Genomic DNA, 21,660 nt, shown 5'->3' on the forward strand with positions numbered 1-21,660 from the left:
ATGGAGGAAGATATCCAGAAGACGACATTCTGTACGTGGTATGGCCATTATGAGTTCCTAGTGATGCCCTTTGGGCTAACCAATGCACCAACCATGTTTATGAATTTGATGAACCAAATTTTCCATGAGTTCTTAGACCGCTTTGTAGTCTTCTCCGTAGACTACATCTTGATTTACTCACCCTCTAAGGAGGAGCATGAGGAACACTTGCGAGTGGTGCTTGAGTTACTTAGAACCCACAAACTGTATGCTAAGTTTGGGAAGTGTGAATTCTGGTTGAAAGAAGTTAAGTTCTTAGGCCACATAGTATCTAGGGAAGGAGTGACTGTAGACTTTTCAAAGATAGAAGTAGTACAAGATTGGGAACAACCTAAGAATGCCTTTGAGATCTGTAGTTTCTTGGGGTTGGTTGGGTATTACCGTCGGTTTGCAAGCAATTTTTCTAGATTAGCCTCACCATTGACTAGACTGACGAGGAAGGGAATCAAGTTCGTGTGGAGTGAGACTTATGAAAAGTCATTTCAAGAGCTTAAGGTTAGACTTACCACTACTCCAATGTTAATTATTCCGGAGAGGAAATTAGGTTATTCTGTGTATTGTGATGCTTCACGAGAAGGTTTGGGTTATGTTTTGATGCGAGAGGGAAAGGTAATATGACTCACGTCAATTGAAAACACACAAGAGAAACTATCCTACCCATGATTTAGAACTAGCAGCTGTGATCTTTGCCTTGAAGATTTGGAGGCATTACCTTTATGACGAGAAGTTTGAGGTGCTTTCTAATTATAAGAGTTTAAAATAGCTATTTTCACAGAAAGATCTAAATTTGAGGCACATTAGGTGGAGGGAATTTATGGAAGACTATGATTTTGAGTTGCACTATCATCCGAGAAAGGCCAATGTAGTGGCCAATGCCTTGAGTAGAAAAACCATTAACCGTGTAGCTTATATTGCCATCCGAGAATGGGAGATGTTGGGTGTCATTAGTGAGTTTGACCTATATCTTGGTGAGTCTGTTGAGTCACAGCCCTGTTTTCGCTAGTTGCACAACCTACACTTGTGAGCCGAGTTATAGAAACACAGAGGGGTGACCTTGAGGTAGAAACCCTTCGAGAGAAGATCACTAGTGGGAAGGTAGAAAGAGACTTGAACGTGTACTCTGACTTGAGTATTAGATACCTTGACCGTCTTTTCATGTCGAAGTCTTGTTGAGAGGAGGTACTCCGGGAGTTTCACCATTCACACCTTATGGTACACTCGGGAGGCACAAAGATGTACCATGACCTTAGCCCCCAGTTTTGGTGGAAGGGTATGAAGAAGGATGTGGCCGTGTTTGTGTCGATGTGCCTTACTTGTCAACAAGTGAAAGCTGAGCATTAGAGGCTAGCGGGTTTGTTGCAACCCTTACCTATATCCGAGTGGAAGTGGGAGCATGTCACTATGGATTTTGTTGTGGGTCTTTCGAGGACTCAACGAGGTAATGATGCCATTTGGGTGGTAGTTGACCGATTGACCAAGTCAGCACACTTTGTCCCTATGCGCATGAGTGACTCGGCAGATTATCTAGCAGACCTTTACGTTAGAGACATAGTGAGGTTGCAAGGGGTCCCCATAATGATTGTTTCAGATAGAGATCCGCATTTTACTGCTCGGTTGTGGCAGAGCCTACAGAATGCCTTGGGCACGAGATTGACTTTTGGCACTGCATATCATCCTCAGACTGACAGGCAGTCAGAGCGCACCACGCAGATTCTAGAAGATATGCTTCGAGGTAATGCTCTTGGATTTAAGAGGTCGTCGAAAAGGCACTTGCCCTTAGTGGAGTTTGCCTATAACAATAGCTTCTAGTCAAGTATTGGCATAGCATCGTTTGAGGCCTTGTATGGCCAACCATGTAGGTCTCCTATGTGTTGGGCCGAGGTGGGTGATGCACTTATGTTGGGTCCAGAGTTAGTCAAGGAAACGACAGAGAAAGTTGCACTTATCCGCAAGAGGTTAGTCACGGCTCAAAGTCATCAGAAGAGCTATGTCGACCGTAGGAGAAAACCGTTATCTTTTAAGGTAGGAGACCACATCTTCTTGAAGATATCACCTAGACGGGATTTGATGAGGTTTGGGAAGAGTGGGAAGTTATCTCCTAGATTTATCGGGCCTTTTGAGATCCTAGAGCGGATTAGAGAGGTAGCTTGTCGCTTGGCCTTGTCACTACAACTTTCTAGGGTTCATGATGTGTTTCATATTTGTATGCTCTGGAAGTATGAGCCGGATCCATCACACATGTTGAACTGGACCTAGTTAGAGGTAGATGAGGATGCCTCGTATGAGGAGAGACCGATGAGAGTCTGTGATACTCGAGACCAAGTCTTGCAAGGAAAGACAATTCTTTTGGTGAAAATGTTATGGAGACATCACGGGGATGAGGAAGCAACTTGGGAGCGTGAGTTAGAAGTCCGTGAAGAATATCTGGATCTATTTGTTGGTACTTAAGCATGTATTAAGAGTTTTATTGTACTAATGTAATGTAAATATTGTATATGTTTTGAAAATGTGAATTGTATATTCAGTATTGAGAACTTGTTTATCATGTGGATATGAATGGATGACTAATGGATAGGTCATGGTGATGAATTTAAATTACTATCATTGTTATAATTGGTTTAAACTTGGTTTTAATGTTTGATTCAAATTTCGGGGATGAAATTCCGTAAGAAGGAAGATTATAGCTATTCTGGTTTGGACCCGACCCATTGTATGTTCTGGATCCAAGTTTTATTGTCTTATATAGTCATTCATGTCTTGTTTCCCCTTATACCTCTTTGAGTTTGGCTTTTGGTTGTGTTGGTCGTGTTTGGAACAGGTTGGTAGCTTATTTTTCAAACTGTTGTTGTCCAGAATTTTGCTCCTACACTCGAGCGTCACTTCTTGTGCTCAAGCGGTCTTTGTGAACTCGCAATACTTTTGCAGGTTTGTAACACTATTAGGAAGTGGTATTCTTCGCTTGAGCGGCCTTTCTTGTGCTTGAACGTTGGCCTTCTGTTTACAAAACTACTGGGAGCTTGTATTTCATGCTCGAGCGACAGCTTCTTACGCTCGAGTAATGATGCCTTTTTCCTTGTGTCTTGACGCTCGAGCATCACTTCCTGTGCTCAAGCGGTCATATCTTTGTGCCTGTACGCTCGAGCATCACTTTTTGGAGCGGTCTGTGCGTATATTAGATCGTAGAACCACCTTTTTGGGTCACTTTTTCATTTCGCTCTCTCTCTAAACATTCCAAAAACCCTAGATCTATACTCTCTCTCTCTAAAACTTTCATTCTCTCTACAAATATACCAAGATCTAGTGATTTCTCCACCCTACTCCCTGTAGACACCCCATTTTTGACCGTCCTCAAGACTTGGATGTTCTTACAGGTACATTCAGTGACAAGTTTGATTACTCGTCGAGCCCTCGAACTCTGTAGCGGAGCGCCACAGGTTTGAGCTTTTCAAACCCTGCATCAGTTCTATCTCATTTTTGGACCATGTTTTGTTCCTTTTAGCATGTTGCTTTTGGAGCACTACCGGCCACTTTTGGGCACTGCCAGCCATTGATGTGCCCTGTCGGCCATCAATGAGCCCCTGCCGGCAATCACTGGTGGCCGACTGGCCACTAGTGTATCAGTAGATATTTTGTGATATTTTATGCCAGCTGTTTGCACAGGTTGGAGCATCTGCTTGCACGTGGATGGTTGGATCTCTTTGAGAGGATTTTGTATCTGCTATATATAGAGGCCTTTCTCTTGTATGCAAAGGGTTAGAAATTTTGGAAGACAAAAATTTCTCTCTCTCTCTCTAGAATCCTCTCTCTCTAAATATTTTGCCTTAAAGCTTGAATTCTCTACACTTTTTCTTGTGAGCTCTTGATCAAACTTGATCATCTTTGTGTTGAGGTTGCTTGAGGTCCTATTTGAGCTCTAAAAGAGGGTTTTAGCTTGGTTTGGCTTGCCTTTGTTGCCTATATAGCATATTCTCTTCAAAGAGTTAGAACTTCTTGTATTTTAACTTAATTTAAATACTTGTTTGGCCATCTTTGCATGCTATTTTGAGGATGGTTTTTACCTCTGAAATCTCTATTTTTATGGTTTAAAATGGTGGTTTGAGGTTTGTTTTGGAGTTAGGGGTGGTCCACCCTTCTTGTAGTTTGTTTGGTTAAGTGTTGTGCCATCTTTCAAAGCTTTTAAAACAACCTTTTTTTGGCTTTTTAACCACTGAATTCCAGGGAAATTTTAGTGGTAAAAACTTAGTTTTGAGGTCCAAAATAGGAGGGGGTGGCCTCCCCTCCTTGTGTCTTGTTTGCAAGTGTAGATGGCCTAACATGTGAGCATGTTTTTCTACTCTTTTGTGACTTGATCTCAGCATGTTTTAGGCTCTGATTTAGCATGCTTTAGCTCTGTTTTGAGCCTTCTTGGTCATATGAGCCTTGTCTTGCATGGTTGTAGTGCAAATGCCTTCACTAGCTTAATGTTCTAAGGCCTTTAATATGTTGTGCATGTGTTGATTGCGTGTTGATTGCATGTTGTAGCATCATTTTACATGTGATTTCAGTGCATATAACTCTGCCACACTCTCACTTATTTCACTCTTTCATTGCTTTTAAGAGTTGTGCCTTGAGCATTATTTGTAGCCTAACATGTGAGCATATTTTTCTTGCGTTTTATGCTTCAATCTCAGCATGTTTTAGCCACTGTTTTGGCATGTTTTAGCTTTGTTTTGAGCTGGTTTGGTTATTTGAGCTTGATATTGCATGGCTATAGTGTAGTGCTCTTCACTAGTTTAGTGATTTTGGCCTTTGAACATGTTATGCATGAGTTGCTTGCATGTTGTAGTATCATTTTTCATGCCATTTCAGCACTGAAATATCTGCAACCACCCTCATTTCTTCACTTTACATTTGCTTTGAGGCTTGGTTAGCCATAAGGTTGTGTTCAAGCTTGAGATAGAGCTTGTGCTCAATGGTTTTAACTCTCTTTTGAGGGTTCCTCCTAACCAAAGGCATGATCTCTCTCATGTCTTAAGTCATCCTTTGGTTGATCCCCCTCTCATTAGAGGACTTTCACATTGGACTTAACTGATTAAAGAATGGCTTGGTAATGTTAAAATGAGTAAACAAGAATTGGACAAGTAAAACATGACTAAGATATGCATGTTGTGTTTGCATTGCATGTGTTCAATCGGACGTTATATTGAACATAGGTAGATTGGTCCATTTCATACTCAAAGTGATGAAATGAGCCAGGCTCCTTTGTCTCCATCACCCTTGAACATGCCTGATAGGGTGGTGGTCCTTTGAGTCTTGTTTTATGCATTTATTGAAAGTGTACAACTTGGATCTTTGGCCATCATGCATTGAAAATGCTTGATTGGTGGTTTTGGATCCAAGAATGCCACTCCTTTGATGTTTTGAGATAATAAAGAGGGGCATGGTACAAACATATCCTTGGAAAACCCTCTATTTTCCTCTATCTGTGCTCTGTTGCAGTGTGGTAGTTCAGCACACCAGTGGGCGGCAGTGGCCCACTGATGGCCGGCAGTGCTACATCTTTGGTCGGCAGTGCCTCTTTTTGGCCGGCAGGTTGTCGGCAGCAACCAATCATGGCCTATAGGCCACTGGTGCAGTCCTCAACATTGTTTTGGTAAGGTGGAGCAAAAAGTTCTTGGAGTAACCCTGCAAACAGAGCCTCTCAAGAGCAAATCGGAAGGCGTTTCGGGGCAAAAACCGAGTGCATGCATATTCAATTTCCTAAAGCAGAGCTAAGGCAGTGTAGTTTAATGCTTTACATGGTTAGTTAGCGTGGTTTTGTAATTTAATTAATTAGTTTGCTAATTAGTTAAGTGTTATAATAATTAAGTAGCTTAGCTTAGCTATTTCTTTATTTTGTTTTGTAATTAATTCGTTTAATTAGATTAGTTTGATTAGCTTAGCTTAGCTTAGTGTAGCTTAGCTGATTCATTCGGACCCTCTTTCGAGAGGGCGCAATGTTGTAATAAGCGTGCGTGTGTGTGTGTGCATGTCTTCCAACCCCACTTCTTTCTCCCTTGTATTTATCCGCTTTCAATGGTTAGATCAGGGATATGTTTCAATTAGCATACATTATGCTTGTATGTTTGCATCATTCATTTGTCTTGCATGCACCGAGGCTCGGCGCATCATTCAAATTACATTATAATTTCAATACTTATTTGAATACGTGTTTTAAAGCATGTTATCAAATTGTTGCATTCATGTGTCATCTTAGATAGCTGAGCCTATTAATTGCATTATTGCATGTGTTGCATTAGGCATCTTGTATAGTTAGAATCATGCATTGTTTCTAACTAGCTTTTATTTTGGCTTGGAGTACTCGGTAAGCTTTCATGCTTTAGCATACATACATGAGTGTAATTGCCATAATGCCATGATAGCATGCTTGCCATGAGGCTATTTGCTTAAGTGATTAACTACATGAATGCCCGTGGGTGAAAGCCTTGTTGCTTGAATCGGAACAATTCGATGATTGTGAGTTTTAAGCCTACTTTGCGAAGTGGCAAAATCATGTTTTAAGCCCACCCAAGGGTGGCAAATCTGTGTTTTAGCCCACTTGAGAGTGGCACCTTCAAACTATTTTCGAAAACAAACATGAGTTGTTTTGTTCCAATTCTCGCGATTTAGTCTATACTTGTATGTGTGCGTCACATAGTAAAGTTAGCCAATAACTGAATAAGAACACATGAGGTTTATAAAACAACATATCAGGCTTAGTAGAGGCCGATCCTTTGATCGGACAAGCGGGGGTGCTCATTTCAGGACCTTCCCCACTCTTACCCAAGTTCCCAAGCCGAGGCAACTTTGGTGATAACGGACACGTGGCCTTTGGCACGAGTCAGGGTTTCCTAAATTTTCCAAAAACAAAATATTTAGGTGGCGACTCTGTAATCTAGCAAAGCAGTCCAGTTTTGACATTATTTGATTCAAAATCTGATTTTCCAAAATGATTTGCTGGATTGGACTCTTTGGTGTTTATCAGTTTCACATTATACTTTGTAAAATTAGATTCAGAACTGTGACAGGAGTCTGAATTGTAGGACCAATTCGAGCTCTCCGAAAAGGGGGCGCGAAGAAAGTCGAGTCTACACTCCCTTTGTTAAAAAGGAAGAACACTCTGTGGGCTCTCTTTTCATCCAAACAAAATTGCATTTTGGCTTCTTTGAGGTTTCTCCATTCTCTCCTTGGTTTTTTAGCTTTGAGGTAGGGATTCTCCATACTCTAGTATGCGTTTTGTTTTTGCTATTTCAAAAGATTATAGTGGTTTGGGAGTTTTTGACAAATACCTAGGGTTGAAATCAAAATGTAAAAGAGGGGTTTTCAAATGGTTTCTTGAAAAGGTTGTGATTATGAATTTGCTGTGGTTATATGTTGAAATAAGATATTTCTTGCATTGAAATGGATTTTCAAAGAGAAAATGGGTTTTACCCTAAAATATAAATGTTGAGATTGCAAAGAGAAAATGGAATTGATATGGAAAATTTTGAAATTGAAATGATGATAATGATGAAGGTGGAGTTGGATATGTATTATCACTCCCATTTGAGATTTTAGAAAAGTGTATTTTTAATGAAAATTTATTTATCTGTTAGAGATATTTATTTTGGGCTATCGGTAGAGGATAGTTATGATTGTTGTAGAAATTGCATGAGGATTAGGTGAACTAAAACTAATTTCTTATCCATGTGCATTGAACATTGTTGCTTAATTAATACATTGAAAATGTATATGATTTTGAGGAAAATGGGTGAACATGGGAAGGAAGTGTGTATCATCAAATCAAGTTGGCATGTGTGTCCTGGGTGAAAGTCCCGAAAAATGCATGTATAGATGGGTGTCGGTTCCCACGAACGAAATATCCGTAAAATGACAATAGTAGTGCTTGTATAGGTTACGTTTACATGGATGCTGTTTGATGGTTTTTCGCAGACGAAATATCCGTGAAAGGTTGTACTGGTTTGAGATTTCCTCCTGCTTTCTATTGTAAAGGGCATGGTTTTGAGAATTGTGATATAAACATGGCATATCACGACTTTTGAAAAAGGGTATAAATGTTTTGGTACTGGCATTACATATGCATAAAACCTTATGGCTTTGTTAAGATTAATCCATTGTGTTGTAGTGTTTCTACTGGACTTTGGCTCACCCTATGTGGAAAAAACTATTTTCAGGTACTGGTGATATGCCTCCACCAAGAACTTTGCTTGGGAGAACTGTGGAGCTGAAGGCTTAGTGTTTATATTTTGTATTTAATTTTGTACAAGCTAGGGCTTTATCTGTGTTGAGCTTAAGACTCATTTTTTATGAACCCAAGCATTAACTTGGAAAGATGTAAGCCTTTAGGGCATATGATTATCTATTTAGCTTTCATTTCTTTTCACTATCTTGTAACACATGCTATAGATTTAGAATGTATTATTTATGAATGTATATCGCATGTGTCACACTTTGTATATCAAACTCTGATTAATGAAAGCTTATAAATTCATTTATGTTGCTATTTATTGGTTGTTATGAGATGGACATATTGTGTTTATTTCGAGTGTTACAGGCCAACCACTCAAGCACAACATCTATTGCTCGAGCACTAAAACATGATTCCCAGAAAGTTCAGAACATAGGCAGAGAAGTGGCAAACAAGGAATGCTCAAGTCAAGATACAAAATGTCAGTATAAACTCCTTTACACAGGCACAACTTGCGTTGGATTCGCATATAAACTCTCATAACTCACAGATATAATAGAGCGAATAAAAATATAATTGAATGGAGGTTTGTCCAACAGGATTGCCAATTACAAAAATCTAACACTTAGTATCGAGAAGTACAAGTCATTGGTATTTTCTTCCAGCTGCGTTGATTCTTAGGAATTTCTTTTCAACAACAATAACTTGAGATGTCCAATTTTATGTTGCTGGATCAACATCATAATGTACAGGAATTTTTTTAGCCATAGTGACCTGTAAAAATATTACAATAATGTAAATTTTAAGAAAAAATAACATATAACATATTTATGTAAAGAAAATACATTGTAATAACAAATAATGTACAATGTTATATATATATATATATATATGTACAAGTGAGATGATTTATAGCACTATGTTGAATTTGCTAAAAATAAGATGTCTCGTAAACAATATTCTTTATGGAATTATTTGATTGGCTTTCAAACTCAACTTTTTGAATTGTAACTTTTACTTTAGAGGATGTTGTAGCTCAAGACAATGTTATCTATACTTGATCATGTGAGAAGACAGGTTGTGGAAAATATAAACCAACAATATCTAATTTTTGTCCTTGTACTTTATTTATTATCATTGCACAACACAATCTAATTGAAAATTGGCCTCTTGTAAATTGAATAGGATACATTTTTTTATTTAATAGTTATAATGGTAAGCAAGGAATAAATATGATTTTTTTTTTCTATCACCAACAACTATTTGAGCTACAATGAAACATGATTTGCATTCATGACATATTAAGTGTGTTCCATTACAAAATCCTTTTGAAGGATCTATGTTTCAAAGCATAAGAAGCGGGCAGTTTTTCTTGAGCAATAGTTTATGAGGTGATGGACCATATGGTTTCAGAGAACGTAAAAAATCTTTGTATCGATGTTGTTGGTTTATGTCATGTCACGATCCAAACCCGGCCCTAAAAGTTTGGTCCATGACCGGCCTGTACATAGGCCTCAAAACAAAATTTTAAAATAATATTTAACCATATACGGGGTCTTAGGCCGAAGCAATATCAACAAAAGACAACATCTATTGAGCTTGTGCATACATGATGGTTTAATTGGATTTAATCATTTAAATACATTCCCAGAGTTATATATATAATTACAGAATTCATATAGATCTCACACACTCTTACATAAGACTTAATAATTTATATGACTCCTATCACAAATAAAGGCCTCCACATGGAGACATACCCCGGTGACTTGGCAGACAGCGAACCTTAGTACAACTCTAGTGTCAATCTCCAACGGCTCACCAATAGAAATATTCATAAAAACGGAGTGAGCAATGCTCAGTGAATAATAGCAATGTAAGGAGGTTAATTAATTGAGCATAGACTTAGAGAATGTAAATATGCATATCAAACTGTACATAGATCTTATACATAATCATATTTTAAAATGGCCTCAGACCTACATGTAACACAGAACGGCCTCAGGCCCATATATAATACAGAGCGGCTGTAAGCCTAGATATGATATAGAACGGTTATAAGCCTAGATATGATATAGAACGGCTGTAAGCCCGGAGATAATACATAACGGCTGTAAGCCCAGATATAATACAGATCGGCTGTAAGCCCATAGATAATGCAGAACAGCTATAAGCCCAGATATAATACAGATTGGCTGTAAGCCCCGATATAATACAGAACGGCTTTAAGCCCAGACATGATACAGATTGGCTTTAAACCCACACATAATACAGAACGGTCTCAGGCCCTACATATTATGCTGAGTGACCTCAGGCCCAGATATCAACAGATTGGCCTCGGGCCCATTATTAACAAAACAGAATGATTCTAGATACACAAACATATCATTGTTCCATAATACACATATGTTCCATTTGTTCATATAGTTAACTTGCAGATAACGGAACGTCAGTATTAACTATTAACAGTAAGCAAAACGTACTGCTATAGTACTATTACTCAATAGTGCACAAAGATTTTCCCATGGTTTATTGCAAGTCGACATAGTTGTCTTGCGGATAATAGAACATTAATAATAACTATTAATGGAAGGCAAATGTATCACTGCATTAATAGGGACAGAACAATTCATGTCATAACGGCCTCGGGCTCACGTCTATTACTAAGGATAGAACAACCTTAGGTCCATATCAATGCCATTATTCAAGCATATTCATTAATTGAATCAAGCACAATATTAATGGAACAGGCCATTCACAAATAACAATACATAGATCATAGTCACAGGAAGTAAATGAAACATATCGATACACTACCATTACTCACAATGATCGGCTCCCGGTAGTAATAGGACGATGTCATCGTCTCGACCTACAAGTACAGTGCACAACACATAATATGAGATTATACTCGACCCTTTACTTATTCTCTTTAATCATTCAATCAATTAGCCATGGTGGTACCAAGCTCATTATTCCTTAATAAGTTATAATCCATGTCTCAGAAAACAGGAGAAATCAATGGGAAATGGTTTGGGTGAAGAAATGGTACAAAATTGGTTGACAGAAAGTGAACAGTCGTCACTAATTTGGGCATAACTATTTCTGTATTTAGAATTTGGGAGTGAGACCACCACCATTGGAAACTAGACTTCTGGGGCTTGATTTTAGGCTCAAGAATCACTCAAAACGGAGTCCCGAGGCAAAAGATATGCTTATTCAAAGTTGGCTGAACAGAGTTGTCTCCCGCACGTGCGGGAAACAGTGCGGCTCTGGGCAGTTTGCAGTCCGAAAATGGCTGTTTCTGCTCCAACACTTGGTTTTTCCATTTTTAAGCTTGGTTCTTAACATAAATCACTCAAAAACATGTAAAATTATCTCATAACATGATAAACTAACATCAATCAAGTGTAATTTCATTTTAAACGAATCAATCCTTGCCTCAAAAATAGAAATTCAAGTCTCATCTTCTATATAATCAAACTTCTATAATATATACCTCAAAATCATAGAAATACATCTTAAACATGGTTGATCTTCACACCAAAACTTGGTATTCCATGAATCATTCTTAAGATTGAACCCAATTCAAGCAAATTTAAGGAAATCAAGGTTCAATTCCTTGAGTTTAACTCATTTCATTCATAACCCAACACACTTGTTCATTTACGTATTAATTTTCCAAGTCCATCCTTGATTTCATGTAGTAGATGCATTATTTACAAAGATAATAGTTGAAACCACATACCTTAACTTAATTCCTTGTTTTTCCCTTTAATCTCTTCAATTTTCCAAACTTCCATGGATGATCCTCTTTCCCTCTCTATCTCTCTTTCACGGTTCTCTCTTTCTCTCTCCCTTAGATATTTTGTTTGACTTCAAAATGATAAACTCCCAACTCACATGGCCTATCCATATATGTATATATCACACACTTAAGCTTTTCACAATAAGGAGGGCCAAATACGCCCTTACGAATCGCGCAAAATCAAATTTCAATTAAACTTCCTAAATGACTCTAAAAATTATGCTGATCATAAATATGACCTCTGTTCCGGTTTCTGAAACCTCGAAGGCCTTCAATTTGCAGTACAAAGTTAACCACCCAAACATGCATTAACGAATTAAACAAATTAAACTTCCAATTAATTTTTCCAAGCAACTCTAAAAATTCCAATTAACAAATCCAAATACTTAATTTTAATTTCTGAATCCGTAAAGGTTGATAATTTCAATTTTAAAACCATGACTCAACAGATAATTCCTCAATTTGAACAGATATCATTAAATTAAAATGCATTAACCCATAAGGCCATAAAGGTAATCTCTAATACGAATTTTGGGGTCGTTACATGTCATCTATCTCATCAAAACTCAAATAATGTTCTTTATCGCCTAGAAAGCGTTTGATTAGTGTATCATTTATGTTGTCAACACTAACATTCTTCAAAGTCAATATAACATAATTGATCATTATAAATGCATTGATAGAGTGTTATTGTAGATTTGGGAATAAGATTTATCAATTGTTCAAGAGGTTCAATATTTTTCATAGATTGAATAACCATAGAATGAGAAATTGTGACATTTCCAACGGAATCTTGACATTCAGTTCCATTGCCAACAGGCAATAAAAAATCACTAAGAGCTGGATCATGTTTGGCACACATTTTGTCCTCGAGAATAATTTTTTTTATGGAATTTCAGAGTGCGAATTTGATAAAGCTTGCATTTATGGAGGTAGCCTTTATACCTTTAGGAGCAACTAGCAAAACTTGGTGAAAATCCCCACCAAAAACTATAACTTTCCTGCCAAAGATGAATCACAATCAGTTATATCCCTTAGCATTTCATCTAATGCTTCAATAGCTTGTCTTTTAGCCATAGTTTCTTCATCCCATATTATAAGTGAAGCAGCTTTAAGAGCTGTGCAAGTCCACTTTGCTTGCTAATTTGACAAGGAGTTTTTTGGTTGAGATCAATTGGGATTTAGAAGCGAAAGTGGGCTATTCTCCCATTTGGAAAAATAGATGCAATAACATCTAAAGCTTCTATTGCAAGAGCAATTAATTGTTGTGATCTAATTATAGTGAAAAGAGCATGATAGAGGAATGTTTTTCCAATTCCACCTGGTCTATCTATGTAGAAAGAGGTAGGTTTTGTTTTTGTAAGCACACCATCTATGATCTTTGAGTATACACACATAACAAATCTGACTCAAATACATAAGCATTCATCTCATCTTCTATTTCTTTGTATGTTTTTTCTATTGGTTATCGCGAGGACTAAAATAAAAAAGATTGAGTTGTTGAATGCTATTTTCCATCAATTCAAGTGTAGAATTGATGATTTTAAGTACTTTGGAACGTGTCCCATCTTTTGTCACACATTCATACGTACGGAAATCCTCTGTCAAATGGAATAATGCTTTTTCAAATGGAAGGAATAATGCTTTTGGATTTTGAGGGTTACAATATATCAATATTGTTACAAATAATTAACATAGCGAGGTAGACATTTGATAAGTCATAGTTTATTCTAAGCATTTTTCATTGCTTTTGTCATCTTCCAATAAACCACAATGAAGAGTAGCTTCTCTATAAGCATTGTATGTGACTTCCTTTATTGTTCTCAGTTGGCGAAAAGATGTTGGTGTTTAGACATGATTTAACAGTAGCATTAGATAGTAATGCTCACCTTCAATTGGATTGGCTGTGATTATTCTCCCAATTACTGTCCTTTGTTTTCGCTCAACCAACATTCTATCTTTCTCAAACCATACAAAATCTTCAGGAAAATTAATATATAGATATTGACCATCTTTTGCTTTGTCATTTGTTTTGTTCATAATGAAAAACTCAGTCAACATTGTTCTTAAGTAGTAAGTCATTGGCGATTGTGGATTCCAAGTTCGTAATTTTGGAGAAATTAACAAATTTGTAACATTTTAGGTATAACTATAGGCTAATAAATAAAGGAAATATTCCATTCATAGATAATAGGTATATTTTCTACATTGTTTCAAGAGGTGATACCAACTAAGTTGTTAAAACCAAGCAATCTCATCAAATTGTTCATTTTAATGTGTAGCAATTATGTTAAAAGCTATTGTAGACACCTCATTTTGACCGGCCCTAAGACTTGGATGCTTTCTTTTGATCACCCGATGATAAAAATAAGAATGTGTTTCCCACAAAATCCTCAGTAAAAAAGATAGAATTTGAGCTTTGTTCCCAACCATAAGCCTGCTTGGGCCAAGTGTTTAAGCCTTGTCAAACAATCGGAACAAAGCTAGATTGAATCAAAGCAGAATGACCAACTTTCTCTTTGACTAGTCGACTGCCCAGTCATCCTACCGATCAACCGCCCAAGGACAATGCGGACTAGTTTTTTGTTAGCTCGGGTGAGGCACTTCACAACCCTATTTTTCTAACCCAATTTTGCACCAAATGCATGTATACTCAACCTCAATTGCTTAGTGCTTGATCCATTTAAGGTAATGCTCCATTTTTTTTCTTCCATTAACTCCATTTGTGCTCCATTAGTTCCATTAGCTTCCCTAAATTCTCCATTAGATCTCCACTTTGTCTTCCACCATTGCTCTACTTGCATTACCTACATAAGAAGTGTTTACGTCTTGAATTTGGAGAGATGAACTTGAGAGAAGAAGTGTAGAGAGAATGTTGAGTTAGAATTAGAGTTTGAGAAAGAAAAGAAAGCTTTAAAAACAAGAGAGTTGTCTTGTCAAAATGGTAAAGTTACCTAGCCTCTATACATCTCATCTTCCCTTGCAAAAACCCCTCAAGAACCAAGTCCTAAAGCTATGATCAAAGAGAGAGTGATTCTTGCCAAGTTGAAGAAGATTGGTGATCATACATTTGTTCAAAACTATCATTCTAACTCAAATTCCAAGCTCTTGAATTGAGGCTTGAGAACATAAATCACAATCTTGAGGGTGATCAAGAGAAAGTTTGGAAATCAAGAATTTTAGTCTTTCTTTAGAAGGTGAATTTTCAATTCTTTCATTTCTTGGATTTTCTATCTTATATTTGATTTTTTGCTTTCGTTTCATGTTGTTTTGTTGTAATCTAATCAGAAGTGGTTAGTTTTCAATTCTTTCATTTTCTTACACTTTCTATCTTATATTTGTTCTCTTGCTTTAGTCTCATATTAGTTTTATTGCAACCTAACCGGGGAGTGGTTAGTTGAGCCACCTACATATTTCTTGTTTGTTCTTTTCTCAGTGTTGCAACAAGACAGGTTTTGTCAAGCCTAGTTGGCCTGCTAACTTTTTTTTGGATGAAGTGGAGTAGTCTTTCGGTGTTGGGCATAACAATTTCCGGTGGTCTTCAAGGCGCATGAAGCTTCTATTTTGTTTTCATTTGAGTGTTTTGTAAGGTTTTTTTTCTTTATTTTGTTGTAATATTTTCTTCCTTTCTCTCTCTCTCATTTGGTTTATAATTATTTATTTAAAGTGTTTTAATAATTTCCCTCATCGCTTCTTTCTATCCCGTTCTTTTCTTTCTTTCCTTATTTGTGCATAAGCATCATGTTTTGCTTTTCATCATATCCATGCTTTGCATCTAGGTTTCATGCATCTTGATTCAACAAAGTTTGCATCTGTGAGTTTAATCAATTCCTATGTGATTATGTGCACTACCTCATGTTTTTGAGATGATTCATATGTCATATATTAGAAGCCGAATTTTTAGTTGCATCTCATAAGTGAATTGTATTAGAATTTTGTATATAAGAGTAGACATATTTTGCTAACTTGGTTTTGTAGCTATTCGCGGGATATCGGTAAGCATGTAAGTTTTTATGCTTTAACATCCCACTTATGTGTGTTTTTCTTACTATATTTAGCATCTTACCATGAGGCTGCTTGCTTACTTGATATAATTGTATGAATGCCGGTGGATGGGGGTTGTGTTCACTTAATTTGGAATGATGTTAATATTTCATGTTTATAAACTCAATCTCTTTGAGTTGTATATCTTCAAAACTCTTTCAAAACACATGAAATGAAGTTGTTCCAAAATGAATGATATAATCTATACTTGTATGCTTCACATAGTAACTTTTAGGATTATTATTAATTGAAACATGAACATATAAAGAAAATAAAACTCATATTACGGTTTAGTAGATGCCGATCTTTTGATCGGGTGAGCAGGAGTACTCAATTAATGGCCTTTCCCTTTCATATCTAAGGTTCCGACCTAAGCATCCTTGGTTACGACGAACAGTGGCCTTGGCATGAGTCATGGGTTTTCTAACTTTCCAAAATATTAGGTGACGACTCGAAGATTTGGTGATGTAGTCCATTTCTGGCAAAAGGTTTTAGAATCAAACAAATTTTCTATAAAAGTTGTCAAATCTGGACTCTCATCTATGTTTCAAATTGCACTTGTGAGACTAGATCGAAGAAATAGAGGGTCCAAACTGTTTAACACGCACGGATACCCCCCGGGCGTGTTACAACTATTTTATCATATCCTTTGTAAATATACTTATACAAATATTTGATTGCCTTATAGTGTAGCATGCTTCAATATTAATGTGGCAACCCTATTTTGCTAAAAGGTAAAGATTATAAGGCATGACCCATCTATTATCAATAGTGTTAGCTCTGAGTTTTTCGGAACCCAAAACGAATGCTAAATATGGGGCTTTTAATACAAATTAAAAAAAAAAAAATTGATACTCACAAAAAGTCCACTAAATTTTGTTTAAATATATAACAAAGTTTACAATAACAAAATTGATCAAAGTATAAGTTCGAATACCAAAAAAGTGAAAAAAAAAGTGACGAAGTATCATTTGAAACATCACCCTTCTTGTATTTTTAGCTACAAAATTACCGATCAAGCTTTCATATTCCAACTTATCAACTAAATATTTTTCATTAGATAAAATTGCTAATCCATTCAATCTTTCTTGTGACATAGTTGATCAAAGATAAGATTTAATCAACTTCAATTAATTTGTGGACTTCTTTGGACATCAATTAATCTTTGGGTGATTGTCCATGTGGCTTGCTCTAGGGCTTGGCTTAGAAGCTATGTCTTTGTTTTTTTTCACCAATTTTGATTGCTAGACAAGGCAACAAACAATAGGTATTATACATTGTAATGCCCCAAAATTAAGGATCCGTTTTAATAATTACCAATCATTTATTATTATTATCCAATTCCATTATATGGTGTAAGAATAAATAAAATAATGTACAACAATCTCATAAATTAAAAACATAATTCTTTCTCATTCAAATTTCTACAACAAAATTTCTAAATGTCTTACCTTAGATGCATAATTTAAAGCAAAAAGAGAAGACAACAAAATTTCCCTAAGGACTTACATCTTTCAAGGCTAAGACCTTGATTACAACAAAATATAATCATATCCCAGACAAATATGCTCGATAGTTGTAAACAAAGAAAACATCGAAATGAGCTTTCATGCTCCAACTAGATCTCCACTTGCTCCTCAACGGGATGAAGACACATCATCATAACCTAAAAATTTGAATATCCAGTCCATAAAATAGAGTGAGCTTTGACACCTAGTAGGAATAATCTTAACACAATATATAAATATTCATTATGATTATGATCATGCAATGCAATGCCATGCACAAGACTCTTGACTTCCTTTGAAAACCAACACTCGATGTATAATTTCAAACACATATATGACTCAGACACTTGAACCATTATTATACCTTAGAAATCCTTTTTGTGATAAAAATCTACAATGTGTGTCTCAAAATACTCCCACATTTACTGGCCACCGAGTACAAAAGGGCAATTGTGCACCTATCATATTTTCCAAAACCATTTTCATATTTACCGACATCAAGCACAGAGGGGTAATTGGACACCCATTACATTTCGAAACATTTCCACATTTATTAACCACCGAGCATGGAGAGGCAATTGGACACCTAACAATATATTTAACAATATACCCCACATTTACCAGTATCAAGTATGGAAGAGCAATTAGGCACTTCAACAACATTCTGATAACATTCTCATATTTTTCGGTCCCCAAGTACGGAAAGACAATTGGGCACCTCAACACACATGTAACACATTTTCAAAATTTCACACATACTTTTAATAACCTAACACTTGTTCCAAAATTATGAGAATGCAATGCAATGCAATACATGAGTGTGCAATGTTATAATTTGCCTAGGGTTCAATTTTCATTCTATAATAATTACATATTAATCTTCATTTGTAATCAAAATATTAACTTCCATCGTAATTTAAGTAACAATAACACAACCATTATATCGAAAACGACATCATCCTCATCACCATTATCATCATTAGCATCAACATCATCTCAACATTATCACTATCATCCATATTCTATCATTTTCTTTATTTCAACATTTAACACTTTTCATTTATGAAACAAAATAAGATAATTCACATTCCATTAATCTCAACCATTTCCATATTTATCTATTATCCCAACATCAATTCAAAGTTTTGTACTATTTCAACATTTCTATGTGTTTCCAACACAATACAAACTTTAATTTCTCAATGGCATGAAGTTGTCTCAAAACCCTCTCTTAATTAGAAATCCCAAATTTAGGATTTTTACAAAAATTGGGGGCTTTCCACCATTCTTTCATAAAACTCTTCAATAATCTAATATTCATCCCAACATAAAAATATTTTCAAAACCTTTCAAAAATTTGAGTAAAAATTCCCGCTTTATTACAAAATATCTCTTAATCAAATATGTAGATCATAAATCATCAAAATCAAGAAATTTTCACACAATCATATTAAATCATATATATATATATATATATAGAGAGAGAGAGAGAGAGTTAAGAGAACTCCTACCTCAAAGATGCCCAAACTTTGACAGTGATGAAATTGTGATCTACTTGGCTCAAAACATAGCCCCTCGACGATCCACGTGTTTAGTTCTTAAGAACTAGGGTGAGATTTTAAGTAAAAAGAGATAAAATCAAGGTTTAAAGCATTAGGGCTCAACAATGGTAGAGAGAAAGAGAGAGAGTATGTGAAAAAGTAAGGAAAAAGAGAAAGAAAAAATGGCCTTTTTACGCGCATATTTTTAGACAGATCGCTTGAGCACTTATTCTTGTGCTAGAGAGGTGAAGACAAAACGAATTGACTGCTCAAGAGCTCATTCTTGAGCTCGAGCGGTAAATTTGAGCTCCCAATATCTCAGGCTTGTAAAAGACCGCTTGAGCTCTTATACTTGCGTTCAAGTGAACTATGCAATTAAGCTCATGTGCTAATTTTTCAAACGGACATAACTCTCTCATCCGAACTTCTTTTTAGATTGTTCTTGTGTCTAAATCGAAGCTTCGAAAATAATATTTCCAATAGTTCTAGTCTCACATCAAGATTCAAAGTGTAAAGAGAGAAAATGTTAAAAGAGTGATGACTACTCAAAAGATGATTATTCAAATCAATATTTTTGGTTCAATCATACTTTACCATCACGATACCACATTGATTAATTCTTTAAAGTCACTCAAGGAGGCTTTAATTACAATAATAAGAGATTCAAAAGCAATCCCACTAGTCTAAGGTGTGTGAAGTGTCACATATATTGGATTGGGCCTCAAATTATTTACACTTAGTTTTACAAGTTTTTAGAATATACATTGCGGTGTCAAGTTTTTGGACCTTTATAATTCAATTTGGGCCTTGTATACTCGAACCTTTAAAATTCAAGTGGGTGTTTCTTTATTGATTTCTATTTTAGATTGGGCCTTGTTCTGATTTAATACTTTGAACTTGTAACATTGAATTGGGCCTTTTTTTAATGGACTACTATCAGACTATAAATATTTTTGGGGCTCTAATTTCAACCTCTTTTGGGGCCCAAAGCGGTTGCTATGTGGGCTTGCCTCCAAAATGGGGCCTTATTATCAAGCATATGTCCTCGTACTTGTAATAGTTTTATGATTGTTCCTTCTTCTATAGATTAGATATCCATCAGTTGCCATAGTAGTTTCATTGCAGAAATGTTTTGGATAATAATTTTTGCATGAATTGTTTTTCATGCAAACGTTATTAGGATTCAATAATCCGCAGGGTCCATGCATCATATATTTTGTAACCATAGAATAGAAGGAAAAAAAAAAAATTTGCATGGAAATTCGAGAGATATGAAGGGATCAAAATTTTTAGGGGAATTTAATTTTGGGTATGGCTTCTGTCCAGTCCAGGATCGGACTGGACCGTACTGTTGGGCCCGTGGGGGCCCACCACGGGTCCCGTTTTGATAATCTGAACCGTTCAACATGAAGAAATCGTCGAGTATTATATGGCTATAAAAAATCACATTGATCGGATATCGATAACTATGTGATCAAAACAGTTTTTGTCAATCGTTAATTTGTTCACTGTCCAATTTTTTTAATGCAAAACTGATTTGATCATATAGCTATCGATATCCGATCAACGTGATTTTTTATAGACATATAGTACTCGACGAGTTCTACACATTGACGGTTCAGATTATCAAAACGGGACCCGTGGTGAGCCCCCACGGGCCCAACAACACGGTCCAGTCTGATCCCGGGCTGGACAGAAGCCATACCCTTTAATTTTATATCTCTCTTGTAGAATTAGGAGGAGATGAACATAAGGAAGGCCACGTTTTTGGAATTCAATAACATTGGTATATGCCGATTTTGCTTCCTAATGACATTATTTTTAAATGTTCAAATTTTATTCTAAAAATTTTAGTTTAAATATTAGGCCGATTTTGTGCTTCTTTATTATGGTAAGAGTTCTGCTTTTATTTCAGGCCATTAAGGATTGCAAGTCATTGTTAAGAATATTTCAGGCTTGCCAAGTTTTTGAACTAATGTCATCGCATCAATCACTACAAAAAAAAAAAAAAACAGTTTTTAGTGGCGTTTTTAAAACGCCGCTAATTATCTGAAAAACGCCGCTAAAACCTCTGGTGACGTTTTTATTTTACGCCGCAGATACGGTCGTCGTTATATGTTTGTGACGTTTAAAAACCGCCGTTGTAGACCTTATTGCGACATTTTAGAAAACATCATGCTACAATCACCGGCGGTGATTCCTTCCGGCGAGATGACGTCATACAGACCCTATAGCGGCGTTTTTTACAAAAACGCCACTTCAAGCACTTTTTTTTCTTTTTTTTTTTGGGGGGGGGTGGAGGGATGTAACCTAATGAAATTTTAACCATTCGACAATAATATTTTATTTGCTACTAGCTAGAATTCTCCAAACCCAGTTTCAAAAAATATATATATTCAACCAAACACATCAAAATTGAAATTACAAAAATCACAACTAAATTCATATACTCCATCATCATCTCAAAATTTAAAATACTAAGAAAGGAATAAATGTAACCAAAAAAAAATGAAA

At 36.1% G+C, this 21,660-nt stretch overlaps 1 long non-coding RNA gene across 1 annotated transcript; it reads right to left on the reverse strand.

The window, feature by feature from the left end:
* Positions 1-8,700: 8,700 nt before the first annotated feature.
* LOC145789943 (uncharacterized) lies at positions 8,701-12,127 on the reverse strand. The gene is made up of 3 exons (XR_014328452.1): positions 11,994-12,127; positions 11,063-11,117; positions 8,701-9,019 (listed from the first exon to the last, which is right to left on the reverse strand). It is a non-coding gene; the product is annotated as an uncharacterized LOC145789943 (long non-coding RNA).
* Positions 12,128-21,660: the final 9,533 nt, after the last annotated feature.

The sequence above is a fragment of the Camellia sinensis genome, chromosome 1, assembly GCF_055761805.1.
Source record: "Camellia sinensis isolate YWXY chromosome 1, ASM5576180v1, whole genome shotgun sequence".
NCBI lineage: Eukaryota > Viridiplantae > Streptophyta > Magnoliopsida > Ericales > Theaceae > Camellia > Camellia sinensis.